The 18019-nt window shown below is 37.5% G+C and overlaps 1 non-coding gene across 1 annotated transcript; it reads right to left on the minus strand.

Moving 5' to 3' along the window:
* Positions 1-14268: 14268 nt before the first annotated feature.
* LOC121227194 (small nucleolar RNA R71) lies at positions 14269-14375 on the minus strand. Its single transcript, XR_005924838.1, has one exon. It is a non-coding gene; the product is annotated as a small nucleolar RNA R71 (small nucleolar RNA).
* Between the last annotated feature and the right edge of the window lie 3644 nt (positions 14376-18019).

The following is an 18019-nucleotide window of genomic DNA, read 5'->3' on the forward strand; positions in this document are numbered from 1 at the left end:
TACTTAGCCTGTTAGGTCAATTATTTTGAGTTAATAGACTATATAGGAATGTATCGTTGGAGATATAAGGGGTTGTTTTATTAGCTAATCTGATGGAGCTACCATTTGGGGAATTCGATTTGATTTTAAGAGTTGACTGGCTCGTAGAGCATCTGGTCAGTTTGGATTAAGCTACTAAGAGGGTAATTTTGAGATAAGAGAAGGATATGGAGCTGATTATGATCAGTGAGCGTCGGGATTACTTATCTAATGTAATCTCTACTATTGTGGCCAAAAAGTTGGTTTGTAAAGAGTGTGAGGCATTTTTGGCCTATGTGTTTAATTTTACTTTTGTGGATTCATCTGATGGGAGCATTCAAACGGTTAAGGAGTTTTCGGATGTTTTTCCCGGGGAGTTACTGGGTTTGCCTCTGGATCCAGAGGTCGAGTTCGGTATTGAGCTTCTACTAGATACAACTCTAGTGTCCATTGCTCTTTACTGTATGAAACCAAAAGAGTTTATGGAGTTAAAGGCTTAGCTTTAGGAACTCCTTGATCGAGGGTTCATTCGTCTTAGTGTGTTTTCGTGGGTATCACTAGTTCTGTTCGTGAAGAAAAAGGATGGTACCATGAGGATGTGTATCGATTACCAACGGTTGAATAAGTTAATGGTAAAAAATAAGTACCCATTTCTGTGGATAGACGATTTGTTTGATCAGTTTCGTGGGGCTTTTGTGTTTTCCAAGATAGATCTCCATTTTAGGTTCCATCAGCTCAAGGTTAAGGAGGTTGATGTCAATAAGACTACTTTTAGGACTAGTTATAGGCACTACAAGTTCCTAATCATGCCCTTTGGTTTGATGAATGCTCTGATTACATTCATGGATCTTATGAACTAGGTGTGCGACAGCCTTAATTTGGCCCTAGTCAGAAAGCAATTTCAGGACCACGAAACCGAGTCACAAAAAAATAATTAAATGTTATATTCTGTGATTATTACATGTGAAAGTGCATGTGTGAAAATTTCATGCTTTGATTTTGCCATTTGTGAGTGAAATTATGAAATAGGACCTATGTGAAAATTTTTGAAAATGCTATAGGCTAATTTGTAGTGGCCAAATAACTTATAGTATGAAATAGGTGGGTTTGCATGTCAAATTTCCCACCTTAATGTATAGTGGCCGGCCATGATGGGTATGATAAGCATTATGGGCATTTTTTTATTGATAAGTTATGGCATGAGTATGGCACAAATATTATATGTCATTTGGTGTCATGAAATGTTGGGGGAAAAAATAACAAAAGGATAGAAGGGACAAAGTTTTTCCATCTTTTTTGTTCTTCATAGCCGAAATTGAGAGAGCAAATAGGGGAGAAAACCCTTGAGTATTCGGTCACTAGGGGGAGAGTGTTTTCACGGTAAGAAAAATAGTAAAGGAAAATAAATAAATAAATTGTTGAGTTCTGGCCATTTCTAGGCTGTTCGAATGGAGAGGGAAGAAGAGGGCTGCTGCATGTTTAATTTTTGAGCTCATTTAGGAGCTGGTTCCTTAAGAAACTCGCTGAAGGTGGCAGCAAGAAGGGGAAAGAAACTGTTCAAGAGTAGGTTCGGCTGCTGTTCACTAAGTCCTTGCAATGAAACTTTGAAAAATTTCCATGTTTATACTGTGTTTAATACATGTAGGTAAAACGCAGATTCAAGGACTGTTAAGCAAAGTTAATAGTTAAAATACATGTTAGTTGTTACCAAAATACTGGTGTTAGAAGTGAAGAAGAGTTGATAAATAAATGTATAAATAGGTGTTGAAACCTGCTGTTGACTGCTGATAGTTTCAGCATGTAATTGCTGTAGTTTATCATTCAATAAATCCTGGTGTAATTGATCTGCTGCTGCTCTAATTAAGGTAAAATGTTGGTTAATAAATGTCCTGTTTTGTGGTAATAAGCAAAATATAAAGATGGTTGAAATTAACATGCATTACTGTTCGGTTTATGTTTGAAGAGTTATTAACTTTTGGAGGTTAAAACAGTTTAATTTGGGATTTACATTTTCAAATTTCAGTTTTAGTAATGTCCCATTATTAGTGGTTGAAGCTAAAGAAATAAGCATTTGTTGAAAGGATGTAGGGAACTGAATTGTCTGAAAATTATTTGCTGTCAGCTAGTGAAATTTTGATGTTCGAATGTATGCTGAATTTTTAAGTGTCCGAATGCATGCTAGAATTCAACATGTTCAAATGCACACTGGAGTGTTTTGTTTAGGTAGGTTAAATGTGTCTGGTATTCAAACCGTCTATACACTAGAGTTGTTATACCGTTTCAACCCGGACAAGAACTCATGTACTTAAAATTGAGCTATCATGTTGCATGATCTTGTATGGTAAATTAAATGAAAATCAGTGACATTGATATCAAATTTTAATACAAAATATAGGTGAGTACTGGATATATGAAATTATGTAAATATTTAAATTATGATGCATGATTTATATGTATAGAAATGAAATGTCTTTAGTGAGAACTCGATGATGTGTATTTGTGAGCATGGATGTGCATTAGATGCTAAGTGGGAAAATCGGTTAACATGTTGTGTGTATTATGGCCGAATGTGAATTTGGATAATATTGAGTAATGTTTGTGCTTTAAAATGATGAAATGAAGTTTATGCTTAAGTGAAATTATAGGTATGTGATGATTGATTTGTGATATGCATGTTTAAATAACATGCATGCAAGGTATGTGTGAAAGAGTGAATTGGTAATAAATCTGCTTGGGACAGCGGCAGTAACGTGATTTTGGAAAATCACCATAAATTGTGGGAGATGAGTTAGAAGTTGAATAAATTATGTAATTAAAGCCTAATGAGTATAGTTTCTTATAAAAGAAACCGTGTAAGAAAAAGAATTGCTGATAATGAGATATTTGAAGTGATGTGGGACAGGGTCAAAATGACTTCTAGATCCTCTATTCCGTTTTTATAAAATCATTATAAATTGTAAAAAAATGGTAATAAGATGAAATTTATATGCTTAGACTCCTTAGTGAGTCTAGTTTCAAATGAAATAAACAATAACATATTTTGAATTCTGTACAATGAGAAATTTGATTCGTAGTGAAGAGTGGTCAGATTAGCCAAACAGTGAAATAGGGGAAACTTTAAGAAAAATATGGTATTGATGGGCCAAACCAAAAATTCTGAAAATTTTATGGATAGAAGATATATGCGTCTATTTTCAAGGAAAATTAACAGAAATTGATTTGGAGTTTCGTAACTCTAGTTATAAATGATTTAGTAACTGTTGCTCAGGAAGATAGCTTACAGTGAAATTTTGATTATGTGGTAAACATTGACAAAAATTTGTTAATGAGTTGCTTATTGATTTCTTATAGGCTTACTATGATCTGTAGGTGTGGAAGTCGAATATATATATTATATTTTGAAAGTGATGCTTGAATAGTAGAATAATGACTAGTTTAAAATTGTTGAATTTAAGCTCAAGAGCATAGAGGGGCAAATTCGGATTAGGGAAAAGAGAAAGTAATCGAATAGCCGTTGTAATCGTTCGGCAACATTCGAGGTAAGTTCTTAAGTGTTTAAGCTTGATTCCTTTTTATATGCCTAAGAGTTAAATTAATATGGCAAAGAGAATGTAAATTTTATTTAGTTAATGTGTCGAATATGTAATGATTTAAGGCTATAAGCCGATTATGGCTATTATGCTTAAGTTGAATTGGATTTGGAAATTTGATGCACGAAATGAGTGTTACAATGAATAAACTATGCTGTATATGTGCTGGTAGAGATATCACGATTTGTGATGATTAAATATCTAAAGGAAACCATGATGTGTAAAAAATTATTATTATTAGTCATTTGTGGTAGCCGAATGTGGCTTGGTACTAAAGTGATTAAATGTAAACTTCGATGAGATAACTGTTAGTGATTGATGATATAAGTTATACATGATTGAAGTATAAGTTATGAATGTGGGAAAGAACAGGTGAATTGTTTATCGAAAAATGATATCGGACTTCGGGCCTAGCAGGCTATGATGCCGGTGAAATACTATTCGGGCCTTTGAGCCTAGCAGGCTATGATACCGGTGAAATACTATTCGGGCCTTTGAGCCTAGCAGGCTATGATGCCGGTGAGATATTATTCGGGCCTTTGAGCCTAGCAGGCTATAATGCCGGTGAGATACTATTCGGGCTTTCGAGCCTAGCAGGCTATAATGCCGGTGAAATGATATCGGGCCTCGAGCCTAGCAGGCGAAATGCCAGTGATTAGAGAAAAGTCTAAGACTAAGGTACCTTGTGTTAGATTGACAAATGAATATACTCAATACGTTAAGTGGGCCAGGTATGCATTATGTATTCATATGTGAGTTTGATTTGAAGTGAATCATAAGTGTGTAATGTAATACATATGTGAACAAATGTTATAACTATATCTATGATCATGATACATCTAGTCAAGTTGTGAAAGTATGTGAAGGTATTTGATTTATTTATGTTATACGAATTCAGATTAAGTGTTATAAGAATGCTGAATGTGCATTATGTGCATGTGTATATTCGGCCAGATGGCAATATACCTAGAATATGGCCGCTTGAGAAATTGAATAATCGAAATATAATTGCGTTTATTTGTTTGCATTGCTTAAAACTTACTAAGCTTATGAATGCTTACTCCGTTGTTACATTCCTCTGTTTTATAGATTGTTGGCTCCAGTTACTTGCTCGGGTTGGAGTTCGCTGGAGATATTATCATACTGTCGAGCTCACGCTAATGGTGTAAGTAAATCCTAGTATTTCGAGTCTATGGCATGTATAGGGTTTTAATGTTGAGTATGTGATATTATAATTTAGCCAAAGGTGGTGGCTTGTATTGATAAAGTGTTTTGGCCATGTAAATTGGCCTATGTTGGCTAGTGATGTTTTGGGCCTCGTAAGCCCATATATGGGACAGATTGCATGTGAAAAGAAAAGTTTTAAATTGATTGAAATTTTTTGGCACAGTTTTTGTGTGATTGACTGAGTTTAAGTCGGGCAACACCTCGAACCCTGTTCCGGCGAGGGATACGGGCGAGGGGTGTTACAAGGTGTTCCAACCATTTTTGGATCAGTTTTTTGTGGTCTTCATCAACAACAATATGGTATACTCTAAGGGTGAGGATGATCATGATGAGAATCTTAGAGTAGTTCTTCAAATACTCCATGAGAAACAGCTCTTTAATCTGAGCAAATGTGAATTCTGGTCGAGGGAGGTGACTTTTCTAGAGCATATAGTTTCTACGGAGGGGATCCAAGTTGATCCTAAGAAAATCGAGCTGTGCTTGACTGGATACAGCTTAGAAATGTTTCTGAGATTCGCAGTTTTCTTGGGCTAGTAGGTTATTATTGGAGGTTTGTCGAGGGGTTCTCATTAATTTCAACTCATCTAACTAAGCTATTGCGTAAGCACGCCCTGTTTGTATGGACTAATGAGTAGCAATCGAGCTTCGAGAAGCTCAAATCCATTTTGTCTTAGGTCCCTGTTTTGATATAATCTGAATCCAGTAAGGAATTTGTGGTATACAGTGATGCATCTCACATCGGTTTGGGTTCTGCTCTTGTGCAAGATAGTAGACTAGTGCCTTATGTGTCTTAACAACTTAAGTCACACGAAGGCATCTACTGTACACAAGATCATGAGTTGGCCACGATTGTTTTCAACTTAAAAATTTGGAGGCGTTATTTATATAGTGAGAGGTGTATCATTTATGTAGATTATAAGAGCCTCAAGTATCTCTTTACCCAAAAGGAGTTAAACCTTAGGTAACATAGATGGGTTGAGTTGCTTAGGATTACGACTATACTATTGAGTTTCATCTCTGTAAGGTCAGCGTGGTGGTTGATGCTCTTAGTCGTAGAACAATATCTGATTTAAGAGTGATGTTTGCTCGCCTTAGTTTGTTTGATGATGGGAATCAATTAGCTGAGTTGCAAGTTAAGCCGACTTGGATTGACCAGATTCGAGATAAATAGTTGAGGAATGATTCTCTGGTTCTACGATTCTGTCAGGTCGAGGAAGGATGTACTACTGATTTTAGGCTGAACAGTAATGAGATTTTGTGTTTTCGAGGACGAGTTCGTATACCTAATGATTTTGATTTGAGGCAGCCCATTCTGCGGGAAGCGCAGAGTAGCCTTTATGCTATGCATCCCAGTGGGAATAAAATGTATCGGGATCCCCATGAATTGTACTGGTGGCCTGGTTTAAAACGTGAGGTTACGAATTTTGTTTCTCGATGTCTGACTTGCTAGGAAGTTAAGGTTGAGCACCAGTTGCCTTCGTTTATTTCTAATAGAGATCGTCACTTCACTTTTCAATTTTGGAGGAAAGTTCATGAGACTCTGGGTTCAAGATTAGACTTTAGTACTGTGTTCCATCCTCAGATAGGTGGTCGATCTGAGAGGGTAGGTCAAATACTAGAAGATATGCTTCGGAGTTGTGTGATCGATTTTTGAGGTAGTTGGGAGGAGTTTCTGCCATTAGCTGAGTTGGCCTATAATAACAGTTTCTAGTCTAGTATTCAGATGGCACCTTACGATGATATATATGGTCATAAATGGCGTACTTCGTTGTGTTGGATTGAGTTGGGTGAGCGATGGGTTTTGGGTCCTGAGTTGGTTTCTAAGACTGAGGATAAAATTAGATTGAGTTGGGATCATCGTAAGGCAACTTCTAATAGACAGAAGTCTTATACAGATTTGAAAAGGAGGGACATCGATTATTCTATAGGTGATTATGTTTTCCTTATGTTATCCTCATGGAAAAAAAATCTATAGTTTGGATGTAAGGGCAAGTTGAACCCTAGGTTCATTAGGCCATATAGAATTTTGAAATGTGTGGGTCCAGTCGCCTATCAGTTAGAGCTACCTCTAGAGTTGAACTGCATTCATGATGTGTTCCATGTCTCCATATTGAGGCGATATTGATCTGATCTATCTCAAATTGTTTCTGTTGAGGAGATTGATGTTAGACCGGATTTGACATTTGAGGAGGAGCCGATTCAGATTTTGGATTGAGACGTTAAGGTTTTGAGGAGAAAATCTATTCCGTTAGTTAAGGTTTTATGGCAGAATCATGGCACAGAGGAAGCCACTGAGGAACTTGGGGATTTAATTTGACAACAATATCCATATCTGTTTGACTCAGCTAAATTTTGAGGCCGGAATTTCTTTTAGGGGAGGGGAGTTGTAGCGCCCCGATGTTTTGATTTGTAATTTGAGAAAGTTTGTCATGTGATATATACTTACTTTAATGGTTAATGGCCTTGTTAATGTTTTAGAGGTCTTTGGTTTGAGTCTCCGTAGGGGCAAGTGGGGTTATTTTGTTTTTGCTAATGACTTTGTGAAATGTTTAGCTTGTGGAGTTTGGGATGAAATTGAACACTAAAAAAGAAGAAGAAGAGAAAAGAATCTGTAGGATAATAACAAGGTTAGGGGTTAGTTGAGATAAATTGGTGGATTTTGTGGGGTATAATAATCATAAAAATAATATTTTCAAAATTCCTTCCCATTTACTCACGTTTCAATTGGTTTTACCCACTTTCCCATTTCTTTTGCTTCACGTCTGTTTTTCTGGAGTAATTGCAAAAATCTGTCAATTGGTTTTACCCCCTAGAGCTGAACCGCATTCATGATATGTTCCATGTCTCCATGTTGAGGCGATATTGATCTGACCTATCTCATATTGTTTCTGTTGAGGAGATTGAGGTTAGATCGGATTTGACATTAGAGGAGAAGCCGGTTCAGATTCTGGATTGAGACGTTAAAGTTTTGAGGAGAAATTCTATTCTGTTAGTTAAGGTTTTATGGAACAATTATGGCACAGAGGAAGCCACTTAGGAACTTGAGGATTCAATTCGACAACAATATCCATATCTGTTTGAATCAGGTAAATTTCGAGGTTAAAATTTCTTTTAGGGGAGGGGAGTTGTAACGTCCCGAAGTTTTGATTTGTAATTTGTGAAAGTTTGTCATATGATATATACTTGCTTCAATGGTTAATGGCCTTGTTAATTTTTTAGAGGCTTTGGGTTGAGTCTCTGTGGGGGCAAGTGGGGTTATTTAGTTTTTGCTAATGACTTTGTGAAATGTTCAGCTTGTGGTGTTTGGGATGAAATTAAACACTAAAAAAGAAGAAGCAGAGAAAAGAATTTGTAGGATAATAACAAGGTTAAGGGTTAGTTAAGATAAATTGGTAGATTTTGTGGGGTATAATAATCATAAAAATAATATTTTCAAAATTCCTTCCCATTTACTCACGTGTCAATTAGTTTTACACACTTTCCCATTTCTTTTGCTTCACGTCTGTTCTTCTGGAGTAATTGCAAAAATCTGTCACTTTTTTTAATTTGCTTTTCCACTCCAAAATTTTGGACTTTCTTTTTTTGGTTATTTGAGTTCTCCAATTGTGGTGATTAATTTGTTTACTACCCTATCTCGTATAAGTAACATGTTCTTGTATTATTTGGTATTTCATTATCTTTGGTTTCAGACGGGGTGTGTGTAGTCAGGTATTTCTTATTAATCGTTTGAAGATTTCTAGGTGATATTTAAGAGGCAATTTATCCTCCAAGAATCTAGTTCAGTGGTGTTCGACTGTTGCATTGTGGGTAAGTCGTTTAATGTGGCATTATGAATTTCGATTAGCATAATTTGGCCATGTTGTTGTCGATTTCACATCTAGATTAGATTAAGGAATGTGGCAGCCCTAATGTGACCCTAGTCGGGAAGTGGTTTCGGGGCCACAAAACCAAGTCATAAAAATAATTATTTGATGCTTATTATATGTATATATGCATGTGTGAAAATTTCATATTTGAATTTTGTTTAATTGTAGGTGAATTTTAGTAAATAGGACTTATGTGAGAAAATTTTGAAATGTGATAGGTCAAAACATAAGGATCTATTAGTGCATGAAATAAAAAGGGGGGACTTGCATGTCAATTTTCCCCCCTAATTAGTAGTGGCCGGCCATGACAAGTATGGTGGACCAAGTGTGATGGGCAAAAACATGTCATAAACATGTTAAGTTAGTGTTTCATGGGAGGTATGATAAAATAATGAAAGGGAATATGATGAAAAAAAAGAAAAAAAAAGTGTGTGGTTGTTCCCCCATTTTGCCGAAACTAGAAATAAAAAAAAAAGGGAAAGGCTTCATCCTTTGGTTCTTCTTGGCCGGTTTGAAAGGAGGAAGAAGAGAGGTTTCGGTCACCTTGAGCTTAAGGGGAGGTTAGTATGTTGTATTAAATTCTTAAGTTTTAAACTTGTTTCTAGTTAATTAGCTAATTTCTTACACAAACCATGGCAAAATTTCGAAATCTCGGTGATGGCTTGAGCATTCGGTTTTGGTTATTGAAAGGAATGAGTTGGAGGTTGGATCATGTTAAGATTCGGCCTTGTACATAAACATTAAGAGTTTGATGTTTTTGTGATTTTTGGAAGGTAAATAAGGTTATACACAAGATAAATACTAAGATTTTGGTTGACTTGTTTTTAGTGAGGTTCGGCCAAGGACCTTATGTGCAAGTTTATTCAGTTTAAGTAGAGAAAACGTGACGGGTAGATATGAAGTAATGTGTATATTGGTTCGGCTGCTAAGTAAGGACATAATTGTTAGTAACATAGTATCTATGCACTTATGTATATATATGTATGTACAAATAACCTATTTAGCTATGGATATCTAAGGTGTTAAATAATGAAATTCTTGGTGACTTGGGTTAAATAGCATTCGGCCAAGGACTATATGGGCTTGCTAATTCGGTTCAAGTGAAGAAACTATGATAGAGAAATATGACTAAATTGTGGACTTTGACAATTTAAATGATGCATTTGACCTGTGTACCGACCTAGGACGATATGTGTTTCTATATGAAGTTAGATGGTGTTGATGAAATTTGGTAATGCATGATGTTTAAATAGTATTGAGCAAGGTCATTGTACTTAAATTGTATGACATACATGTATTGAATGGAATTGCCCAAGTGAAAAATAATTAAAGGAATTTATTTGTTTAAATTAAGCTCAAGAGCAAAGGGGATCTAAATCCGATAAAGGGAAGGAAAAAGTGGTCGAATAGCCATCGAAATCGTTCGACAACACCCGAGGTAAGTTTTCGAGTAACGCGACTTAGTTTACGATTTGATTAAGTCATGACGTATGAGCGTAACAAATATACGGTGATATGATGATTCTACTTGAATTTTATGCTGAGTTAAATTGTCTATACGTGTGACGGGTAGCCGTATGTGCATAGAGATCGTGTCATAAAGCAAACTAAACCATGCTGTTTGTATGTGGCTAGTGAGCCGAAAATGGGATTGCTTAATACGTGACTTGTGTTTGAACTCTGATTATGAAAATGGAATATAAATGTGTCATGATTTGTTGATATGTGCATGAATATTTGGATGATAACCGGGCTAAGTCCCGAAGGCATTTGCGCTAGTGACTAGTTCCGGGCTAAGTCCCGAAGGCATTCGTGCGAGTTACTATATCCGGGCTAAGTCCCGAAGGCATTCGTGCGAGTTACTATATCCGGGCTATGTCCTGAAGGCATTCGAGCGAGTAGCTATATCCGGTTAAATCCCGAAGGTACTTGGCTTGGGAATGAGCGACCTTGCTGTAATAGTTTCAATTAATACACTCGTAAAATCCCAGCGATGAGTTATGTTTCGTATGTGCTTTGAATTAGTTGATCCCTTACAAATAAGTATTCGCTCAATCGATAAATGAGCTACCGGCCTTTGGCTATGTTGATCTTTTGTGTATGAATATAAGGGTTGGTAATGTGAAGTAAGTATGATATTGAGAATTTGTGCATGTCAAATTATCCATTTAGCCATATGAATGCTACATTTTAGTTGTGTCAAATTTTATGGCTCAAAACTTACTAAGCATTAAATGCTTACTCCGCTTCTGTAAATCTCTCTTTTATAGATTTTGGTTCTTCAGCTATCGGACTCGGGATTTTTGAAGTCGAAGTCGCCCACACTATCAAAGCTCGTTTTGGTACACTTTTGGTTGAACTTTGAAATGGCATGTGCAGGACACCCCTTTTTTGTTATTAGTCAAGTACTTTGGTGTTGTATATATTTGGATAGCCATGCGAAAATGGCTTATATATATTTTGAGCATAATGTTATAATCATCTTGAATGTATATGTTCATTAAGAGGCATGGAAATGTTTGGCAACGATTAGCCATTAGAACGGTTCATCATGATTATATTTTGGGCTATATATGCTAAAGGGCTAGTTGAATCATGGAAACTATGAAATAGGTAAAGTCTACCCTAAAGGCAGATGCTGACAGCAGCAGTGATGTATATTTGAAAAATCACTAAAAATAGTAGGAATAGAATTAAATAGTGGATAAATTATGTAATCAAACCTTGATGAATCTACTTTTACATGGAAGAAACGAAATGATCATATGAGTTGTATGTTAAGAGATATTTAGGTTTTCGCGAAATAGGGCCAGAACGGTTTCTGGATTCCCTATTCCGACTTTGGAAATTCATTATAAATTAACCAGAGACATTTAGAATTCATTCCATATATGTATAGATTCCTTTTTGAGTCTAGTTTCTATAGAAACAAACGGAATCAGTATTGAAGCTCTGTACAGGGAGATATCCAAGTCGTAATGCATGAAGGTCAGTGTAGTCGAACCCTGAAACAGGGAAGACTTTAACTAATAAACTGTACTAATTGGCTTGACAAAAAATTCTAAAAAAATTCTTTTAGATGGATATATGAGTCTAGTTTCATGAAAAATTTACGGAACTGGTTTTCGAGTTTTGGAACTCGAGATATGATTTTTAAGGTGACAGTGACGCAGTTAGCCAGCTCGTCTGGAAATTTAAAATGGATTGTGCAAATAAGTGAGTTAAGTCCGCAAACCCCTCGTGTCTGACTCCGGCAACGGTCTCGGGTACGGGGTGTTACAAGGAATGTGTTGATGGAATGTATTTTCTATCAATTTAGGTTTGTGGTTTACTCGTATGTGATTCGGCATCAAAATCCAACCAGGTGAGTAACGAGAAACCTGAAAATAAGCTAACAATGAAAGCCAAAAAATAACATGATAAACCATAATTTATACATATTTTTACCCCATACTTAACACATTTTATGGATGATTTCTCCTTAGATTTGGTGAATTCAATGCTCCTAATCCTTTAATTTCATGGTTTATACCTAGGTGAGCATAGGAGAGTAAATGAATCGAGAAACGGGCCAAAAACAGAGAAAACAGGCCAACATGGGAAATCAGCACGGCCTAGAGTTCACCACATGGATAGACCACACGCCCGTGTATGTTTAACAGGCTCTGGCATGGCCTGAACCTCTTCACACGAGTTGACTACACTGCCGTGTCCCTTTGGCAAGGTCGAAGCATGATTTACACGGGTAGATCACACGTCCGTGCCTATTTAACAGCCTTGGCCACGGCCTTAAGTAATCGCACACGGGCGTGTCCCTGCCGAGCCCAAGTTTATTCCAATTCAAAAAAACACAATTTTGAGGGTTCTTAGGCATTCCAAAGCCTATTTAAACACCCGAGGAGGCACTTAGACGGGGGATGCAAAGTAGGAAGTAAGGAATTACTCAAGGAAAGTCGATTGATCCATCTCAAGAGCCAGATTCATCATCAAGACTGGAGATCTCCCTTCAAGTTCCTTCAGGAGTTTTGGGTTTTTTATGTTTTGTTATCTTTATGCTTTTGAGATGTTTTCTTTCATAAATATGAACTAAACCCCCTAAATACCTAAGGGGAATGAAACCTAAGACAGATCTTGTTATTATTATCTGAATTGTATGATAAATATTTGACTTGTTCTTAATTATGTGTCCTTAGTTCTTGTTTTAATATTCTTGGATATTGATTCAAGTTAACGCTCTTATTCAGAGGAGGAATAGACCCTATCTAAGAGTAAAATTGTCATAATTAAGCAGAGTTGATTGCGCGCCTAGAGATAGGGTGACAAGATTTCGCTGGATTAGGGTGAAACCTAATAAGGGAATCCATAGATCGAGTTAATACAATTCTAGGGTGTTAATTAGAAAGAGATTTCCATTATTCAACCTAGGTTTAGACGTTATTAGTCTCAAGAGAGATAATAATATAACTTAGGGATTTCTACAGATCAAGTCAAATGAATAAATCGTCTGATTCAGAGTCAAATAACAAGTGAAGTCTAGATGGATTTTTCTTTAGGTATTGTCTCATTCAATCTAATTTTCCCAAAAGTATTTTCCTGAGTTTTCTTTCTGTGCATTCTTAGTCAGTAATTAGATTAGATAACCGAATCTCTTAATTTTTTAGGCTAGATAATAAAAAGGAAGTAAATACTAGTACTCGTAGTTTCTTTGGGTTCGACAATCCAGTCTTGCTGAACTATACTACTGCTCGATAGGTACACTTGCCTTAATCGTGATAATAAGTTAGTCTCAAGAACGTTTCATTTATAAATATTTAAAACTTGTTACGAATATCACGCATCAAGTTTTTGGCACCGTTTCCGGGGAACTAGGATATTAGGAACACTCTATTTTTATTACTTTAGCCATTTTACTTTTATTACAATTTAAATTTTTATTTTCTTTTCTAATTCTTCATTTATTTTCTTCTGACAGGTTTTTCTAGTTTATGACCAGAAGAAACCCGTCAGGACCACTACTTTTTAATGGTGAGATCGACTGCACAGTTTGCAGAAACCAGAGAGAAATAAGGTACAGCCTAAGATATACAGAGGATGAGCAAGAAGACGATACTTCAACCACAACCGAGGAGATGGCTAAAAACCAAGAAAATTCGCTACCTCCTGCGACTGCTGCTGATCCAGTAAATAAGAATCCTACTCCACGCATTATGTATGATTATGCTAAACCTAATTTAACAGGAACTGAGTCAAGTATAGTTAGACTTGCTATTGCTGCAAATAATTTTAAACTGAAACCTAACACAATTCAAATAATACAACAGTTTGTTTAGTTTGATGGTTTGCAAGACGAGGATCCCAACGCTCACTTAGCACATTTCTTAGAATTTTGTGATACTTTTAAAATTAATGGCATTTCTGATGACGCCATTTGCCTTCGGTTTTTTCCCTTTTCGTTAAGGAATAATGCTAAACAATGGTTGAACTCGTCACCACGAGGGTCAATCACTACTTGGGAACAAATGACCGAAAATTTTTTATTAAAATATTTTCCGCCGGCTAAAACAGCCAAATTAAATAATGATATCTCATCTTTTGTGAAGCTGGATTTAGAAACACTCTACGATGCATGGGAGAGATACAAGGACTTTTTGAGAAGGTGCCCTCACCATAGGTTATCGCTTTGGCTACAGATTCAAGCGTTTCATAATGGCCTGAATCTTTCAACTCGGCAGATGATTGATGTAGCCACTGGAGGAACTATCAATAATAAGACACCTAAGGTGGCTTACGAATTTATTGAGGAGATGTCACTGAATAACTATCAGTGGCAAGTTATGAGAACAAAGCCGGCGAAAGCAGCCGGTGTTTTCAACCTTGACGCGGTTACTATGCTATCTAACCAAGTAGAACTCTTAAATAAAAATATTGACAGCTTGTGTGGTTCTACCCAGGTACATCCAGTGATGAAGAGCGATTCGAATGGAGGAGGAGCATGCACAGAATATCAACCCTTCAACCCTAGCATCAAGGAGGAACAAGTCCAATATATGGGCAAAAATAACTCTAGACCCCAAAATAACCCGTATAGTAACACTGATAATGCAGGTTGGAGGAACCATCCCAATTTCTCGTGGGACGGTCAAGGAAATCAAATACCACAACATCCTTTGGGTTTCCAACAACCACCCTACCAATAAGAGAAAAAGCCGAACCTTGAGGAGATACTAACAAAATTCATCTCAGTGTCAGAAATTCATTTTTAAAATACCGAGGCAGCACTCAAAAATCAACAAGCATCAATCCAGGGGCTCGAAACTCAGATTGGATAGCTCGCCAAGTTGATTTCTGAATGACCACAAGGCAGCTTGCCAAGCAACACTGAATCTAACCCAAAGGAGCAACTCAACATGATTGCAATTCAAGATGAGGAAGGGTTAGTAGCAAAACCAAGGCCAGAAACAGTGGTAAGCAAAGGTAAGAATGAGGTAGGCCACAATGACCCAAAGCCGATGAGTACAAAATATAAACCTCGTGTGTCATACCCCAATGCAACAAGGAAAGACCGATCAGATGAACAATTTGGTAAATTCCTTAAACTTTTAAAGAAACTACATATTAACTTATCATTTATTGAAGCCCTTTCGCAGATGCCAAACACAATCAAGTTTTTAAAGGAGTTTTTAACAAATAAACAAAAGTTGGATGAGGCGTCGCATGTGGAGTTGAATGCAGTTTGCTCAGCCATATTACAGAATAAGCTACCCAACAAATTGAAGGATCCAGAGAGTTTTACGATTCCTTGTTTAATTGGTAGTTTAGATGTTCATCATGCATTGGCTGACTTAGGGGTAAGCATTAATGTTATGCCTTATAAAATGTTTAAACAGCTAGGTCTTGGGAAACCCAAACAAACTAGGATGAGCATTCAATTGGCTGATAAAACCATTAGATTTCCTAGGGGTATCATTGAAGATGTTCTTGTTAAGATCGATAAATTTATATAACCAGTAGACTTTGTTGTTCTAGACATGGAAGAGGATAGTAACATATGTTTAATTTTAGGATGACCCTTTTTAGTGACTGCTAGAACCATTATTAATGTTGGCACAGGTGAACTCACACTTCGTGTGAGAAACAAAATAATCACCCTTCAAGCTCGTAATTCGAGTAACACATAAAAAATTGAAAGTGGTTGTATAAATCATTCTACTAGTACTGATCATGTGGTGAAACCCTCTATACAGGAAACAGTTACGGAGAATGCATATGAGCCATGTTTAAACAACAACAAAGGACCTACCTATGAAGAACGAAGGCTACAGATCGAGGAGTTAGATGAATGGCAGACATAGAAATCGAGAACACCCGATAAAACTGAAACCGAGCCAGGACGAGCTCAATACCTCACCAAATCAACTTAAGGTTGGAGACAAAGTACTACTAGATACAACAAATCCTCTTATTACCACTTCTGAACCTAATGAAGAAATTCCTCTTACGATACTCAGTATTTTCCTATATGGTACAGTCGAGGTAATTTATCCCAAATTTGATACTTTTAAGGTAAACAATACTAGTCTTAAACCTTATGTTGATAAAGTTGATAGTAGGGATGAGGAGTGTAAACTCCTCGCACCACCTTGACCATGCAGAAGAGAGGTAAGTCCAGCTTAAGACTATAAATAAGCGCCTTTCGAGAGGCAACCCGAGCATTAACAATAATGACTTATTTAAATCTAGTTTTTCACATCTAACCTATTAACTAAGCCTTGAAACACAAGGTTTCCCATCCATATGGCCAGGCACATGGGTGTGCCTTAGGCTGTGCTCACACCATAGATGGAGACACGGCCGTATGATACGACCGTGTGAAAATAGGGCAAGATTTTTCCCCAATACGGGATGCGATAAGTTGCCACGACCGTGCGACATGGCCGTGGGTGAAACTTCCAAAACAACATGGGCATGAGACACGCCCGTGTCTTGAAACCGTGGTTGAAACTGAGAATGTAACACGGGCGTGTGACAGGCCCATGCCCTCCACTCGTAGTTGACACTGTCATAATGAACACGGGCATGGACCTATGTACACGGGTGTGGGAGAAGCGAGCGAAGCAAGACACGGCCGTGCGACACAACCGTGTGCACCCACACGCCCAAGCAACACTGGCATGGGCCGAATGTCAGACGCGCCCAAATTTAAAATTCGCGAAACACAGGGGCAAAAATTGGGCCACACGGGCGTGTCCCACGGCCGTGTGCCCTAAAATCTATAAAAACCTCTCACTATTCATCATCTTCCTCCCCAAAAATCCCTAACTCTAGCCGCTGTTACTCCACACGCCCTACCCCACACCCATGCGCCGCCTACAACACCGATTTTGACGCCCCAAGTTCCTTCTTTTTGCGTTTGTTTACTCTTTTGTCTCTACTTTCTCTAATATGTTGCTTATTTCATGATTCCTTTGCTATATTGAACTATTTTTGAATATTCATAGTTAGAATAGTAAAATACTAATGCTTGTTTAATAATTTTTTTTTCATTTTAGTTACTCCATTATGCTATACTCTTTCATTTTTCCTTGTTTCCATGAAATTTATGCCTACTCACATGCATTCATTCATTATTTCCATAATCCTCTAACTTGATATATTTAGTGGTTTTTGAGTTTTTATCATCTCGTACGTAAATCTCATAAAATATTCATATTTAGCCTTGATTTTTCATACTATTCTTGGGGCATATTGATTGAACTTTGATTTTTCAATGCAGGTACAATGTCGTCCTCAAGTGGTAAGAAGACCACTGTTCTCGCCTTGAAGAAGAGGAAAGGAGCAGCGTCATCCTCGGGTCCTACCACGGAGATTAGACACCCATTCCTCCAGGTTCCCTTGGGACCCCAGGAGGAATTATATCAAATATTACGGGCCCAACCCCTAGGTGTGGGCCGCTGCATTGACTAGGCCGCAGTCGAGCAGATTTAATTGACTGACGCGGTCTGAGCCCTCCTAACGACTGACCCTTGGGGGCTCTTCTTCAAGATCATCGAGCCGACGTATCTCGAGTTTATATTAGAACTCTGCTGGACGTTGCATCTTCAGACCGTCATGACCGACTTCAACGATCCTGGAACAGTCTAGTTCCGCCTCGGTGGTCTAGTATGCCAGTTGAGCGTACCCGAGTTTGGGATTGCATTAGGGCTGTACACGGAAAAGTTTATGGACGACAATGACCTCGACACCCTCCACCGCCACATCCACTACTCCCCCTCGAAATGTTGGAGGGACCTCGTCCCTGCCTCAGCCACCTACGATCCT

Source organism: Gossypium hirsutum, chromosome A03 (genome assembly GCF_007990345.1).
Source record: "Gossypium hirsutum isolate 1008001.06 chromosome A03, Gossypium_hirsutum_v2.1, whole genome shotgun sequence".
NCBI classification, from domain to species: Eukaryota; Viridiplantae; Streptophyta; class Magnoliopsida; order Malvales; family Malvaceae; genus Gossypium; species Gossypium hirsutum.